The 17,352-nt window shown below is 38.0% G+C and overlaps 1 protein-coding gene and 1 long non-coding RNA gene across 2 annotated transcripts in view; one reads left to right on the forward strand and one right to left on the reverse strand.

The window, feature by feature from the left end:
• The window catches only part of Ten-a (Teneurin-a transmembrane protein), a 472,969-nt gene that overhangs the window by 113,180 nt on the left and 342,437 nt on the right, over positions 1 to 17,352 (forward strand). The window contains exon 2 of the mRNA XM_029314061.2: positions 9,621 to 9,656. The gene's annotated coding sequence lies outside the window, so the exon portion shown is untranslated. The remainder of the gene's footprint in view (positions 1 to 9,620; positions 9,657 to 17,352) is intronic.
• The window catches only part of LOC146720411 (uncharacterized), a 146,408-nt gene that overhangs the window by 112,434 nt on the left and 16,622 nt on the right, over positions 1 to 17,352 (reverse strand). The window lies entirely within an intron of this gene.

A 17,352-nucleotide genomic window follows, 5' to 3' on the forward strand; every position in this document is an offset into this window, starting at 1 on the left:
CATTAATATAATTCGGAAAATTGATCAATTTAAAGTAATTCCGTGTTTGTACTCACGTATATTTTGATTAAAAAACTGATTATTCTGTTTATGATAATCAGTTATTATTTTAATCAGACGGTAATAGCATTTATTTGTCGCGAGAGTTTACATTATATTCATAATGAAAACCAATATGTGTGTGATTCCATTATCTCATTATATTTTATTAAACAGCATTTTAATGATTTTTTATACGTATATTGCTTTCATTTATATATATACATGGAATATTAATTTACATTTATTCTTTTTCTCTACCGCAAACATTGAATTAAGAAATAAATTAGATTTCAGGGGTCAAATGCTTTTCCGATTCCAAAGATTGTCTTAAAAATAAAGGAAAATGTATAAAGAACTATAAAATAGTTTCTTAATTAAGCATAAACAACTTGCATTTCAATTTGTTATTCAATCTAATATGCAAATCAAAAGTCGTATTGTTATTAGTGTGTATACTAATAGTGAATTGCTTAATATAATATTATTTTAAAATTTAAATATATGTATAGAAATAAAGTGATATAATAAGTGAATGTTAATGAGTGGCATTTGATTATTAGAAATCTTCATTATTATTATTACATTTCGTCTTACCAAATATTTGAAACTCAGAATACTATCTCTATTCAAATATTCTTGCCTGATTATCGAAATATATATGTATTTAATAAAAATTATTAATTATTATATATATTTTATATCATATTATTATATTATGATATATATATATATATATATATCTTTTTTTGAATTATAAACAGACAAGTTTGAGTTGTCATATCGAAATATAGTATTAACAGCTATAATGCAGGACTTGAATATTTATCGAACATTTATCTTATATTATTTGTGGTAAACAAATGCCAAATTAATTTAATAATTCATATGCTTATTTGTGTATATATATATATACAAAATTCATATAAAACATTTCCGTATTGTACACATTACTATGTGTATATACACAAAAAGAGATAAAATATATTTAAGGAGGAAAATTATATAGTAATATCTATAAAACTTACATTTTTTTCTTATTCTGTCTGAGCATTCCAAGCACATTAATCTGATGAATATATCTCAAATGTTTCGTTAAATAATTAAGTAGTTAAATAGTAAAGTTTCTTGCAAATATTGAATTTGGTTTTATTTAATTAATCTGGTTCTATAAGGAATATAATTTGAAATATTGCCATGTTTAAAATATAATACTTTAAAGCATGATTATGTATATGTATATGTAATTATACTATTTAACTTGTAATCGAAATGTGAGGTTCCGCTAAAAATAGTGTTGTTTAAAAAAGATTTATATTATGTATTATGCGCGTTTGTTTTGTTAAAAGTTAGTCATGCTCGTGCTTGTGTACGATTCTTGACATGATATCCACTTTCTATCAAATCACAGATAGTATGTCATTAAATACAAGAGGATAACAATTACAAGTGTACTTGACAAAATGGAAAAGTCGCGAAAAGATGTTAATACATTATACGAATAAATAAATATTGATACACAATTCAATCTATATGCGTTTTCAAATGCTTTATTATTTCTCATTATTCGACAATCAAAATTTTGAGGGTTTACAACAATGCAATATATTGATTATAAAATAAAGTAAAAATGACATCACGTTGTGCATAATAATTCTATTTTATTAACAGAACTGTATTGACTGTATATTACTTTTAATACAATCAATACACATGTTAATAAACTTAAACAAATAAAAATTTAATATCTTTTACATACAATCTGCAGTTGGACAATATATTAGAAAAATGCTAGTATATAAAGTTTTAACAATGTGAACCATATTAAATCATGATATGTTTTTGAAAATATTTGAAAATATTTAAAAATATGTTTTAATTATTTATCGTATTTTCTATTAGCAGTTAGTAGCAATTTATGCGATCCTAAATATAATAACCCAGACGGCACCAAATCGAAAAAATTGGCGCATAAGATATCTTTAAGATATCCTTAAGATGTCTTTTGGATATCATATTAGAAGATTTCTTATAAAGCTGTCTTAAAGATTTCTTAATGATATCTTATGCGCTAATTTTGGACTTGGTGTTATCTGGGAAGGCATAAATTAAAAATCGATGTAAAGCAAATTATTATAGGTAATAATCATAGGTACAATATGCATGACCTATATTTATATAATTGTTTTAACACAAGTGCTAATTAATTTTTTACCTTATTACATGCATCAATGCTGCGAATCCTAGAGTATAATTAATAAAACAAGAGCATTAGTACATAATATAAATATTTTTTAAACAACACTCTTTAACAACACCATTCCAATTACAAGTTAAATAGTATAATTATATATATATATCGTGCTTTTTGAAGTATATGTATTTTACAGTTTAATAATTAGTCTTTTATCATGAAATTTCAGGCTAAAAGTACACATTTATATATACTTGTCCTATTATCGTTATTTAATTGGTTATCGATAATCGTTATAATCTCAGAGTGCGATATCAAGTGTCGATTGGCTGTCACTCTCCGAGTTTATAAATGCATTTCTAAAATAAGCGGTATGCGATGCCGAGACTTAAATTAGAATGAAAGCGCTTCTCTCTCGATTTATAAACGATCGCAATCGATTGCAAACGATTTGCCAACGGTTTCGCTCAACCCCGATAATATACCGTAAGATTTAGCAGAGGTCGAAACACTGCGAACGTGTCGGTTTAACTCGCATCAAGTAGCAATCCTGGCAAATTACTGTCCGTGTCTACAGCTCCGGAGGTATGCGCAGGTATGGCTCAGGTAGAGAATAGCTCCGTGGCACATATACACAACGTTTGTAGGCAGATAGTACACAAGCAACCGGAGTTAATGAAGATGTTTGTCAATACTGGCGCGTTACCGTATGCCGTAACTGTTATCCTCTCCCGCGTCGCCCCGTCGCTAGGGCTATATCGTCTTGTTTCTGCTCTATATCGACTACAATGCAGATCTCGGGCTTTGGTATAGATCGTTATAGACGTATGCAGCTACTTGGATAATCAACCGGTTATTCAGCTGTACGAGGCATAATGTACGGCCCATTATCCGGTGTTGTCAATAAAATTAATTTTCTATCATTATTTCGTAACCACTTATTATTATCGAAATTAAATTACGATAGCAAATTAAATATCTGATCAAACGCTTACGTCATTTAATCTTGCAATTCGGAGGAAGTGAGATGAAGAATTTTATTATTGCTGCTCTATTTCATAAACTCTCCTCACATTTGGTATAAGATAATTGAGTGATGTCACGCTACATGATAATAATGCAGACTTCATTTGAAAGTAAATTGACGTATAATTTTATTCGATTTTAATCCAAGCTGCATATTCAGTGTATTATAGTTACTATAGCTGAATTATTAAAAATACTCGGCATTTTTATTACAAGCTTCAACAAAAGTTCTTCATAATAAATATAAATATATCTACATTCGCGCGCTGCAATTTATCACTACAACTGTCATTATCTTCATTTCACTTCGTTAAGCAGCACAAAATTAATATATATATATATATAATTAAATGAAATCAATTCTAACGTGAGAGATCAATTGTTACATTCGATATTTGTATTTGCTGCAACGTATGCTATCGATTTTGCGAAATATTAATAATAGCGGAGTAAATAATCTCTATGCAAAATTAAAAAATAAACTTCGCTGTTTCTTCTCTTATCAAAATTTTGTTATACGTACATTAATAACATTCCATCGTTTATTACTACGAATTTACAGCATGCAAGAAAAATTCCATTAATACGGTCACGCAAAAATACATTTTACCTTTCCGCTGAAATATTGTTTTGAGAAACCCGAGGGATCGATATGTGGATAACGCATGAATAGCTTCACTCGACGGTGTGTGTTTGATTATCTTAAAAGAAAATAAAACTCACAAGAGATATATATCTATACATATATATGTATAAAATGTGTGTATATATGGTCCGCGAAAAATAAACACCTATAAGTAAAACCTAGGTCGATATCTGCACAATGTTTAGATTGTTAATGCGTGTTTTCGGGCGAATGTAGTAGTGGCTTGTAAGAGCTACTTCTCTCGGATGGGCACAGGTTTTAGTACGTAATTATTGGATTAATACGCATTGTGCAAACGCGGCACGTACTACACTTATTGTAGCAGCGAGACCCACGCTTCGCCGCGTAATTATGTTAGAATTCCTATGGGCCGGATCTGTGTTTATCTTTTTCGTATCCTACATTCCGGAAAATTCGATCGTTTAAAGCGACGCTTGGCCGAACAAGTAGTAATCTCATAAATAACCACGCTACGTTGAAACGTTTAATCAAAGCGGAAGAAAAGCAAACCATGCTAACAATCTGAAATAAGTAATTTAAATTACAGCGCATTCATACGGTTTTTGACGTACATTCATGACTCTGACTTTCCACAACCAACTCTCTTCTCACGAAATGGCTGTAATTACACTAAAAAGTACGAAAGCTTGCATCGATGAACTTTTAATGCTGCGCAATTTGATAAAAATGTACATTATGGGAAAATATTACTTCTTCCTTGTTATGCAATATTGCGTAACATTGTTTAATAATTTATCAGTTTGCTGTTGTATTTTCTCTCAATAATTAAAGAATTTTATTACACTTCCTGTTGTTTTGTTCACTGGGGTGCAGAGAACTACAACAATCGCATTGAATTATTAAATTTCAAATATATAAATAAGATATCATATTTAGAGAACAAGATCTCTAGAGAACTAATTATATTGTTTTCTTTTTAATAGTTTATTAGAAATTTGCTCTCTCTCTCTCTCTCTCTCTCTCTTTCTCTATCGTAACGTATTTAATAGCTATTTCTGTGGATATTATTTCCGTGATAATTTATGAGAAGTTTTTGAATTTAATATAATTCACGTTAATATAAATCGCGATTCTTTTGTACACAATTTAGTGATTATGAATTAAAGATTAAACAAGTTTTTCTATTTAAGAGAATAACTGAATCTATGGAATAATCGTTTAATCTTTTTTTTTTCAACATTTTTGCGATTTAAAATATGTTACAGTAAAACGTAAAATCAAATGCGTTTCCACGCGTATATGTAGAACCATCTCTACAATTTTTCCGTGTCATCTGTGTAACAGCAAACAGAAAGAGTAGATACATTTACATACCAGCTCGCATGGCTGTCCGCTCCAAATTCCAGTCCCTTTGATTCAGACAGGACGATTCCACATTGAAATTCACGCGTTTTTGCATCTAACAATAAGCGCAGCGAGGGCGAGTCACGCCCTTTTCGTAACAATGAAACCAAACCAAATGTGGAGAACATCGTAGTCCAATGGTTCGTTGCTGGTTCGGAGCGGATCTAAAATTTTCTCGCTGATCGCTCTGTGCCGATGCCATCGGCAGAAGCTTACAATCGCCATGTGTGCCGGGTTCCGTTCTGCGGAAAAGTGTCCTCGAGCGTTGTGGAGAGTTCGGCTGCAAAGGAGAGCCTTCTCTATCGCACATGCTCCGTCTCTTTCTCACGCGATCTTCGCGTAATGATATTCTCTGTGTATAACGTCGACGACGAAATAGAGTGGAAACTCTCGTACGCGTGATAATGATCACTGTCTACACACTCCCTTATCTCCGATCTTCTATGCTCAGGGTACATCTGAAGTCGCACCCGATAAACTGTCATTGACACACAAACATCGTATTTCTGTCTTGCGGATACACTTACATGCGCCGACACAACGCGATCATCAATTTTAAAGTTAGGTAGCTGGTAAAGTTTATTTCGCGTAGCGAACCGTGCAAAGGCCGCGACTATTGTGAAGTTGTTCAAGTTGTTGGAGACCCAACCCCTCTCTCTCTCTCTCTCTCTCTCTTCAAACGAAACCTAGCGTTCGCGTTCGTCGAATTCCCCGGTAAAAGGGGTACTTTCCTGCGTATACACGCGCATCGGAATATTTCTGGACAAGTCTGTTTTATGCATAGAACGCGTTACCTTTTGACTGCATCAACGTACGTAGAACGAAGAAGTTGAAAATAAAAATGATGTACTTATCATGGCGTCTAATTAAACGAAATTTTGCTCGTTGATGCGATGGAGCATCGAGATATTCGTTCATTGACATTCGCACGGTGAAAGTAGACCGGCTTAAATTTTTCACGTTTTCCTTGACAATAAAACGCTCACATGTTCGACGAATCGCGAAATAAGCACGAACGTTCGAGAGCACGTTTCGGAAAACAATACGTTCAATTATCGATTGCCGCGACATCAAATATTGATCACTTAATGCGCGTGTCTCGCAATACGTTACGTATTCCATGTATTGGTAATCTCCACTACTATTCCATGGAATATATATATCCTAGGCTAGCTACCTGCTGGAAAATCATTTTATTTCGATCGTTTTATACTTTTCCCGTGCTATTCTAGCTTTATTAAATTTTGAAGCATGTACACACTACACCATGCTCCATCTCCCTGAGAAACAAATTGCGTTTCATATACAATCGCAAATTTAATGTAGCGGAAGATTTATTTCTATTGTATTGATTTATTTCTATTCATACGAAAGAGGGAAAATATTTAATAATATGTATAATACAATAAAATTCGGAATTTTAGACATTTATCTCTCTCTCTTTCTCTCTCCCTGTATAAAATTGAATTTAAACAATTTTTATATAGTATAATTTTTATCCAGTTTCTCTTGAATTCTTCTTTATGTGTCAACTATAAAATTATCATTATGTACTACACGAGTTAAATCTTTAAAATTTACATAGTTTCCTATACAGTTAGCAGCTTAAATAATTAGCGCTCCATATAACCCTTAACATTATCTTCTAATATTAACGAGATTATACCCAGATGAATGTGTATGTGTGCGTACAGTTAGTAGACAATAATGAATGCGGTGCAGATCCCTAGTAATTGAAGTTAACTGCTCAAAGTCGCGATCATTATATCAATGGAGAGACCGATAATGATTTTGACCCAATTAATCGTTCCAACAGGATGATTTGCAGTATACGCTGTGTTAGCAGAAAGATATAATATGTAAAAATAAATGAGGCGTTTGTTTTCGTAATTACAAGCCATGGTCGATACTTTATTAGCAAATAAGTATCAATATCATTATTCTTTATAATGTAGTATGTGTATGCATATGTTATTAAATGTAAATGTATTATTAAAAATATTTTCACTTTTATTTTATATGACATACAAAAGTTGCGATAAATATAAAATTATTAAAATAGCATAAATAATATTTGTAAAATTGTCAAGTCCATAAAATAATATTTATTAAATTCACGTAATAGAAATGATAAAATTGTATGTAAATCGGAAATATTTTGTAGCATATTAAGTAGAATCATTCGATTTTATTTCTATTTTTATAGAAGATGTAAATTTTATTATTTATCTTGATTTTCAAAGAAGATTGGAACATATATTTAATAGAAACGGAAAAAAGAAGAGACATCTTGTTAGCGAGCGATAAAATACTATCGATTATGCTGTGAGCCTGGTCTATCCAATTTATATCGGAATATGAAAAGTGTTCCTCAGGGGATTGCCGTGGTTATGTGGGGCAAATGTTTGTTGCGTTGAAAGATAGTCGGACCGTTATATTCGTTACATTCCTCCATATGTAAAAATTTCTCTACAGTCCCGTGATAAATGTAACAAACTTTCATACGCATGTTATAATATGTGCACGTATTTTTCTTACAACGTTATCACTTTTTGGTCCCAATTAAAGCTTTTTTCATCGCTCTTAAAAATCTGTGTCCGCTCTTTCAACGATATATATCTTGCCTCTACTCCACTGTCTATCTTTATTACCCTTCAGAGTTAGTTTGAAGCACGCGACAAGAAAACAATATCTCCGTTCGTGTCTTTCATTCACTCTCCAGAAGCTTTTCTAGAATCGTGCTAATCTTTAACAAGGGAACTCTATAGTCTGTAACGCATTGTGCAAGATCTTACTGCCTCTGTGTCTCGTGAAGCAAGTTTCGAACTCGGTACAACTTCAGTTAGCTTTGAATTTCTTGGCCTCGCTGTGTGAATACTACAAACGAATTTTATTTATATCTGTATACGCCACTTTACATACGACAACGAAAGCTCTGTCCGTTGCAAAATTACATTAAAATAAAAACGAAGAAAATATGCTCAAGTTTCTCTGAGTAACGTAAATGTGACAGTAAAAATTTATAACAATTTGTAATAATTTTCGGTCGATAGATAGTAACTTTATGAAAAGTAACGTGTGTAGAAAAATTAACTATCGAGACACATGACGCCGTAAAATGTTAGATAAGATAGAAGTTGATGAAAGAATATATAGTGATGAAGTTTCCGTTGCTTCTTATATTCATGCTCAAAGTTGTAAAACGCAAAGGTAGAGGGAAAAATATTGGTAGGTCGAGGTGCGTTTTATAGCGCAGTTGATTGTGTGTGCGTAAAGTGGATACAAGGGTTTCCACGGAGTAATGTATGGCGGCGTGGTTTTTATGCGTCTGCGAATGAATCAGTAAAGGCATTTTTAGTGTAACGCGAAGTGATAATAAATTATATGCACGGACTCGACACATGCAGGCCTCGAGAGGATACGTTTGTGATAGATTCGATGAATAATCATTGGCGTGGCTGCCATTTGTGCGGTACAAAAAAAGAAGAATTATATTACCGCATTTTATTTATCGAACGCGCTGCTCTAGGGATTATTTATCGCCAACTATTTTACTTTTGTTGCGAAACGCAAAAAAGATGAGGCGCATACACGATTCATAAGCGTTATCCTTCAATGAGATCATGTGTTCTATTTAATTCCGTATAATTGCACGCACATATCCCTCCTATACGAATTCACAACGCCGAGAGTGTCGTTTTAACACGCTTACCATGATAAACGTGTCATTTAGCATGTTTTAACTTCCGCGTACTTTTAATGACATTGCTTGAATTAATTATTCCTCTTGCGATCGGGCACTCGTTGCTGCAAGTAATGACCAACGCGTCAGTTTTCCGAGAACACGCAGCGAGAACGTAAGCCACGTCACGTAGTTTTGAAGTGCAAACCTCTGTCACGGACGATGAGCACGCGTCCACTAACCTAGTTACAAGTTAAGACCTGAAGCTAGATTAGCTGTTCCAAAATATACTCTTACCCATCTCTGCTCCGAGCTATTTTAAATTGCTCGATTGAAACTGTAGTTATATTAATATATGCAGAAAATATATGATAAATGTATTTCCTCTAATAAAAACTACATCTATACTGCGAGCATGACGAAGCGTTAAGAATTTATATATACATGTATCTATATATGCATATATGTAATTTGCGAGTATAATAACATACATTTTGCCTTGTTTCGCATATTATATGTATATGTATTATCAAAACAGAAAGTCACAGACCGGTTAATGAATTTAATTATATTATTATTTCCGATCCAGTAACATAATTATAATTATTTATTTGTTATTAGTTCATATATTAATAATTAATTTGCAAAATTATCTGTGTCTGTTGCAGGACGATTTCTGATCTATCCAACGGAAACCACAACAGGTAAGACCTTTTTAAACGTTGATATATTGCTTACACGTACACGAATTGAAATTCATGTCAATTATCTATCAAATGCATGATTATATATATATGCGTATAATAAATAATTACAGCTATATATTATATATCTTATAATTTCAATATCTACGTGTTAAAATGTAAAGCGTAAATACAGCTCTCATCTGTGCTTTACGAGCTTTTATCTGATAACCATTCTAAAATTTGCAGTCCGTAACGGCGTAAACTCGCGACCCAAAAAGATTCACGATACGTCGGAGACATTCCCATGTTACACGCAAAAATCTCGCGCGAGAAACCGCGGCAGAGAGAAAAAGACAAAGTGGATTACGCGTCATGTATATTTACGCTATTAAAACGAGAGTTTATTCCACAGACGGTCTAATGTCGTAAGTTTACAGAGGACCCTCTCTCGGAAGAGGCTCGGGGTGAGAGAGAGACCTTCGGCTGTTAGGTGTCAACGTTATAGGTGGCTCTTTTTCGCCAGAGTTTTCTCTCGCCCGTCTTAGTTTCCCGTCTCTCCTTGAAAGAGGCTCACAACCTTGCACAATGTCCGCGTATTTCTCTTTTTCTCTCTGCCTCTTCCTCTATCTCTATCCTTCCTACCTACCGGCGCAATGCCCGAAGGTATGTTGCAGCTTACAGTCTCACTGTTTATCTTCAGCCGTGAGCTTTTGTGTTTGCACAAGCTCCCTAGCACTACCGACCACCGCCGCGTATCCGCATCAACCTCCTCGTCCTTCGCGACCTGCAAGGCGAACTCCTCTATTTATTTAGTTTTTTCTCCGAAGAGGTTTGTGGATCCTGTAGAGAAGGGATGCTTAATTGCCGTAAGTGTCCGCGCCGTTGCACAGGCCTTGGAAACGTTTCCTGACGAAGTCCTATCGCGCGCCAATTTTTTTTCTTTTTAGACGCTAGCGGAGATTGAAATTCTTGGAATTCGACGTACATATACAGAGACAGAGTACACATGTTATGTATATATATATAAATTTATTTTTAACGCTTCAGTCACGCGCTCTTCCGCTTTATTTAATATTGCCTTAGAAAACGTATTATATTATATTCGTTTGAATAAATTCGATATGCTTTTTATATTTTTCTATCGCACTAGTGCGCGTATGAATTTCCGCGTGAGCTGAAATTTTTTTAATATCTTTTTATACATATCCGCGCACTCTCTTTTTTGTATATCCATATTAATTGAAAGTGACGTCGGGGAATATTCACGATCGCGTGTATATCGTCCCGGTACATAGCAATGGCAGTTAAAAACACGTCTAACAGCCCGACGTGTGTACGTGTATATATGTGAATGCGGATGGATATTAGAAAAGTTTTCGCGAAATTCCGCGCACATCGACGAGTGTGATAGCAACATCGCCGAGCCGTTGTGGCTTCCCGTTAAAAGAAACGTCTAAATTACCTCTCCGCGATAGTATCGAATTCAAAAACTGGGTGGTGCGACGCGGGCATGCAACCACCCCGGGGGTTAAAAAGTCCGGGCGCGAGATACCGCGGGCGATGTTCCGCGGCGGTAGTTTTTGCAATTAGCGATATCGGTTACGTCATCCGACACGTTCGGTCGGACGCGATGCACCGGCTGGCCGTGCGCACTTTGCAGCGTCGTCGATGCGCCTGGCGTTTCGCCAAATTTCCAGCGCGCGCTCACCCTCTCTCTCTCTCTTTTCCGCCACCCTCTTTTCTCCCCCTCGTTGCCGCCCCACTTGCGCTTCTCGCGCCCCGTCGACCCCCGCACATTGTATATATCGACGCTCAGGGCCAACGCGCGTTATCAAACGATTTATATCGGTGTTTTGCAAAATTTGTGGAGCCGAGGCTTGCAACTGGCACGGCGAGTGCTCGCGCCTGCACCGGGAATGCATTAAACGTTAACGGCGAAAATGGATAACGAGAGAGAGAGAGGAGAACTGGTGTGCGCGTGGCGCCGCCGGCAAAGGGCGCCTCGTGCATCGCCATGAACCGAAAGATACCGTCGCGGCGTGTTATCGGGTTTAATCTGGGCTCGTTAATAACCTTTCGCTTTTGTGTGCATGTAAAGAGAGAGTGAGAGAGAGAGAGAGGGGTTGATTCAGGGTGTACACGCGCTTCAGTGGTGCTCGTTCGCGGCCGGTCGACGTTCAGGATTTATGCCTGTCCTCGATAGCGCGCGCCGTAACGCGAAAGTCCGGAAGCCACGCCTCGCGTTTACCGCTAAAACGCGCCCCGATCCTGATGCCGCACTTTCGACTATCAGTCTTCCTTGTGGGTGGACGCGCGTTGCGAGCAAACGCGAACGAACATTGCGTTTACGTCGACGAGACGTGGAAGGTTTCCCTCTCTCTTGGAATAATGTTCGAAAATAGTCTCCACGTTCGTTCCGTTGCTGTAAGTTTTGGAAAAAGTTAGTACCACTGGCTTAGGTAGGTTTGGAAAATCCTGATCCCGAAATTTTCTCGGCCGTTCAGCGATAATAGGAAAATTCAACGGAAAATGGAACGTAGGTTTTCTCGCGTTAAGGGAAGTTCCGGACCGCTAGGGATACGACTCCGGCTTAGCCCCGAAGTGATTGCGTAAAGGGCGCAGCTGCAGACACATTCGAGGATTCTTCGGGGAATCCGAGTGAGCACCATCGCCGGGATAACGTCGGAGAACAAAGAGCGGAGTAAGCTAAAATAATTGCCAATTACAAAACCTCGAGAGCTGGATATTAACATTATCTTGGAGAGGGGTGGCACCGCAACGCGGACCGACTTTACCTGCAGCTGCAAAACGATGAGTCTCTTTGTAGAAATGTTTTTCCCGCGCGTTTCCCCGCCCGGGAAATCTCGAGGTTGAGCGGTTGCCGTACGCGTTTTCTTCTGATAACCACCCGGTCGCGTCGCGTCTTCGAGATAGAGGAAAATCGCTTTTCCCGCTTGCGAGAGACAGAGCGCGGACATCCGCTATGAACAATTATTGCCGCAGCAGCTCCGAGAGCACTCGACTTTTGAATATCGTTATAACGTTGATTTTATCTGCGCGCGAGTCGTGCGGAGAAATTCGCTAATGCGAGAAATGGGAAACGAGTCTCGAAACCGCCCGCAATCGCAAGGATATGAAGGAGCGAGTATTGCGCATTTAATACAGTTACATATAAAAGATAAGGACTCTAAGCTATTGCGAAAATTTACGGTAATATTAACACAATAGTGTAAAGATGTACAATAGAAAGAAATGTCAATCCTACTTCATTCGGCAATTGATTCGATAGAGTGTTTAATATATGTAGAACTGTCAATTTTTTTTTTTTTTTTTCAAGACGACAATCGTGATTATTTTTCTCGCAAAATAACTGGTTTAAAAAGGAATGTCGCAATCGTCGGCGACTTTATCATGTAGCAATCTATCAGCGGATTTTCAGTCGAGATTTATATTTTTCTTCCTCCTTTTTATAACTCTTGCTTATTTCTTTTGTTTTCAAGCGCATAATATCCTGCATCAAACTCTCGACCTCTCGACCTGCGTCGACCTCTTTCTCTTCGAGGAAAATTTCCGTCTAGATCGTATTTATTAAATTTGTCTCGATTTAACTTTAACAAATATACCAGTTCTTGTATCTTACGGTGACAGCAGAAAAAAAGCACAAATGAGACAATATGAAAGAACCGTCGTCCTCAGTGTTCAGGCAATTATCGGACAGATTTTTACATAGTTGTACTCTGGAACGGTTCTCTCTGTCTCAAATAAATATGAACGACGGGCTTTCGAAATAACGAGATTCCTCGACCGCGATTTCACATTGCCGGCCATTATTTTCCATTAATCCGCTATGGCAGGAAAAACCCGACATCCTTTCCTCGCCCCTCCGCTTTCAGATTGAAGAGTCACTCGTCTTTCTCACTCGGATTTCCGGGACAACCGTGTGCCTCGATTTCATCCGAGATAAAAGCGGAGAACTAAGCAGAAAAAAAGCAACGTACCATTCGCAAACCATTCCCTCTCGGTCTAAGGTTGTTCGGGAAACGCGTTTGTATTAATTAAAACGTAATTAATCGGAATTAAATTGACTCGGCCGGAGAGGAACGACCGGGAGTGAAACGAAGGAAATTGATTGGTGGAAATGGGAGAAGAAAACAGGATGGTGGTAGGTAACTTTTCTCGATGGATCGTCCGTCCGCTAATTCCGCGTAGTTTCGAACAAACGACCTTACGAATCGAGAATATACTGTAAATATTTGCGGAATATCCGATTAATCTGAAAAGAAAGTTTAATATATTATCATTTTCTACGAGATTAAGTTTTAATCAGCTATACGGTGCATTTACATACATTTGGACCAATAGATCAAAATGTGAAAAATATTCGTCGCATATTTTTTACATCAAGTCTTTCGAAATAGACGTGACGTAAAATCATCTTTTCTATGAAGTTATATTGACATACAGAGAAAGAGAGAGAGAGGGAGAGAGAGAGGGATATATATATATATATATATATATATATATATATATATATTCCCTATGTCGACGGTACATTTGAAAAAGCATTGATAAAAAAAGTGAAAGAAAATTTTGATTTGCGCACTTTCATGTCGGTTTGTAGAATTGCGTCAATGTGGTTTCCTGGTTATCGAAGGACCGCAAACGTGCAGTTTTACGAAATAAAATTCAAGATATACGACACACACACACACACACACACACACATACACAACGTGGGTGTGGATACAATCGCTAAAGCATTTATAAAATTCTCTCTTTTTATTCTTTCCTCTCTATCTATCTTTTCCTCTTTAAAGGTTCGATTCATGGACATTTTAAGAGTCAACCGACTTGCACGTGGTTCTTACGTCGATTCTACGTTGCGGGGAAGTTCGGAGCTAACTACAGCGAAACTATTCAACATTTTTTTTCCTGTTAATTAAATACCGTCCTTGTAATGGAGTTAAACGAGTCGCGGTGCTTTAAAATGTAAAATGGGAATTGGGTCACAAACGTACCGTTAAAACTCGTTTTTTTTTTTTTTTTTCCATTACCTCCCATAAACGCACTTGGTCCGCGTGTTCACTATTTTCATTTATTTTCCAACGTTTGTGAAAAACATTGTTGTGGCCGAAACTTGACATTGCTTTTCGATGCCCTCCCTCCCTCCCCCCTTCCCGTTTTTTTAAAACAAACAGCTGTTGACAACTTAGCGACCTGCTACGAATTAATTTAAACGCGCATTCCACCATCAGCGGTTGTTAAATGTATTAAAATAAACGTTCCATCGAAATGTCGTGAAATTTATTGAAAAATGGTGCACGTTATACATCTACCGAAAAAAAACAAATAATGCAGCATCGCTTAATAGTCATAAAAATACAAAGCATATATATTACAAGAATAACAGACAGCGGTACGCAAAAAAAAATAAAAACCATCCCGACGCGTCTCCCTTTATCCTCCAAAAATTATTCCGCCATTAGCAACATTTCCGACACATTCGCTGCCACTTCTCGACACGTGTGGCGTTCGGAAGAAAAGTATAGGTACTACTCGCGGCGAAGGCAATTGAGAAAATACGCGATTGATGTGACGGAAACGCGATTCGCCGCCGTAAGTATCCGGCAAACGCGCGACGCGAAACGCGCACGTGTCCAAAACTACTACTCGCTACTTTCGACTTACCCGAGAGGTGAAGCAATAAAGGCAAACGACGCGTCTCGCGCGATTTATTATCTCGCGGTAAGCCCGCCGCCGACTCTCGAATGAATTGCTCGGTCGCAACTTTTTCGCAAGGTCCTCGGAGAACAAAGCCTGGACTATAGATACCGTGTGATCGGAAGGACAATAGAATTAATGGCCGGCGAGGAACGGCGCTCGAAAGAAAGAGAGAGGGAGAATTTTTCTGGCCGCCGTTGTGTGCCACAGAGTCGTCCCACCCTCGCTTTCTCATCCCCCTGTTCTCCGTTGTCGTCCCTCGCGGCGTGAAATAACGGTTTGCCGCCACGCCGACGTTGGATATCGAGGCGATGGCGGTCGGTCGATTCGGGGAAAAAGACTTGAGCGGGAATTCCGACGTGTCCAAACGTTATCGAAGAGCGGTCATCGCCGAACGCCACCGGAATATAGAGACCGGATGCTGTTCCGTTCTCGCGTACACATTTCCTCGTCAACGGAGGGATCTCCTTCACACTCTCTGTGCAAGAGAGACGAATAAAAATACCTCCCGTTTCGATCTCTTTCCGGGAGGTGGAAATATACCGTATGTATAGTATATGTTTTCGGAGCTGCGCACGTAATGTAATATTAAACGAGTTCCATCGCTTCGACCATCGACCACCCTCCCGGCATTGTTTCTGGGTCGATTTCGCGCGCGGACGCGGAGACGGGTTGCGGAAAAAGAGAATGGACCTCTCGGAATCGCGTTATAAGACGAAACGCGATGAGCCGTTATCTCGAATTTATCGAGAAAATCGAGGGATGGAAGAAGGAGAGAGCGCTTCCGTTTTAAAGGGGGTTGGTTGCCGCGCGTTGGTTGCTGTCGGTGAAAAGGCCGCGAATAAATCGTGCCCGCGGAAGCGGATAACGCGTGAATCTAGAACACGCCGAGGAGAGAAATCTGGTAAAAAGCAATGTCGTGTGTTGTCTAGGTTATAGCTCGCTCGAAAATACAGCTTCGTTGAGATCAATAAAACCTCAATCCCGGTCTGGCCCGCGGCTAACGGCGTTTTCTCGAGAAAGCTCTCGCTTCTTTTATATCCGCTTCTCGATCGTAAGCTATATATCGAGAGGTATATATATTAAATGGCACTAACGTCGATTAAAATCGACGCTTTGTGTTCCCTTCAATCGTATACGTTATTTCTCTCGACGTAAGATATATTTTATTCGGCTCGTCTGATCGAGATTTAAATATTGATTTACATTTACAATCTATTTGATCATATATAGTTATATCGCAAGCATCTCAATCTTAAAATCATTAAACGCAATTCGATGAAAAATAGTCGGTCGTTCGGCTTGTGACACACCGTGTACTTTGCTGGAAGATTAAGTTTACCAGTTGCACCAATATATATTAACGGACAATCGTATTTTGGCAACGAAAGTCGCGCAGCGCGATGACCAAGAATCAATAGAATCTATGAACGTGCCGGGAATCTTGTGACCTACGTGCCTCCCGTTCGACGAAACAACCGCAATCGGATCCTGTGGCAGCGATTACGCTACAGTAGCCGCAAAAGCGCTCGAACCGAATGCACGTTCGCGGTGTTACGCCGACATTGCCGTACGGCCACTCTCGAAAACGACGACACTCGTAGCCGACCGAGCGAATCGCATTAATGATGGTTATACCAGAAGCAGAGGGCAACGGATGAGAGGATGCTTTATCGTGCTGCAGGCGCGCCGTATGCGGACGGACAAGAAGCCGTGGGCGGATAATTATACGGAAGTTTCCAATTACGGACAACGCCGTGGAGCGAGTAACCGTAGGTGTTAGCAGTCAGCCGCTATCTAATCCCAAATCGAGTGGAGTCCCCAGGACCCTTGCAACAGACGTCGTGTGCATTAAGAGGATAAGCCACTCCGTCGTGGTTGTAGATTAAACGCACGGTGAGCTGCGTCACATTAAGCACCGCTATTGCGTTACGCATCGAAGCGCGATATACCTCGCGATTTCGTGAGGACTTATCGCCTATAATCCTTCGTG

The sequence above is a fragment of the Nylanderia fulva genome, unplaced genomic scaffold (assembly GCF_048542155.1).
Source record: "Nylanderia fulva isolate GAGA-0341 unplaced genomic scaffold, ASM4854215v1 Scaffold7, whole genome shotgun sequence".
Classification (NCBI taxonomy): domain Eukaryota; kingdom Metazoa; phylum Arthropoda; class Insecta; order Hymenoptera; family Formicidae; genus Nylanderia; species Nylanderia fulva.